The sequence below is a fragment of the Octopus bimaculoides genome, chromosome 7 (genome assembly GCF_001194135.2).
Source record: "Octopus bimaculoides isolate UCB-OBI-ISO-001 chromosome 7, ASM119413v2, whole genome shotgun sequence".
Taxonomy (NCBI): domain Eukaryota; kingdom Metazoa; phylum Mollusca; class Cephalopoda; order Octopoda; family Octopodidae; genus Octopus; species Octopus bimaculoides.
The window spans coordinates 101,730,569-101,731,146 of NC_068987.1; the positions used below are offsets into that span (position 1 = coordinate 101,730,569).

At 32.0% G+C, this 578-nt stretch overlaps 1 protein-coding gene across 1 annotated transcript in view; it reads left to right on the plus strand.

Annotated features, from left to right (window-relative positions):
* LOC106873887 (uncharacterized) overlaps window positions 1-578 on the plus strand; it is a 311,731-nt gene that overhangs the window by 158,541 nt on the left and 152,612 nt on the right. The window lies entirely within an intron of this gene.

Here is a 578-nt window from a genome sequence, read left to right on the forward strand (position 1 = left end):
TTATTGGGATTGTCACATTAAGTTAACAATATACTACAACTTTATCGCTCCACTACTGCTTAAATCTCTCTGAGAGATTTAGAAATATTATATATATATATATATAACGTTACACATGGCCTTGACTTATACTGGCCGAAACCTTTCAAAGTTATCAAAGTTATATATATATGTGTGTGTGTGTGTGGTGGGGTGTTGCTCTTGGAAACTTCGAAAGATATTCATTCTTGACATATTGAAGAAGACTGGTGACTAGTTTGAAAATCGTCTGGTATTGCCACTGTTTGTCAATGAATAATATCACAGTTAGTCTTTTGTTCATCGTTGGCACATGTTTTTGGTGACATTACGATTTATTCACCAAATTCTAAAATGTAGCCTGCACATTTCTTTAAATGCACTTCTGTCATTGTATGTACGTACGTATGTATATATCTATGTGTGCATGTGTGTATGTATGTATGTATGTATGTATGTATACACGTATGTATGTATGAATGTGTCAGTCTCTTTTCATTATTCTCTCGCTCTCTCACTCTCTCTCTTCATATATATATATATATATATATATATATATA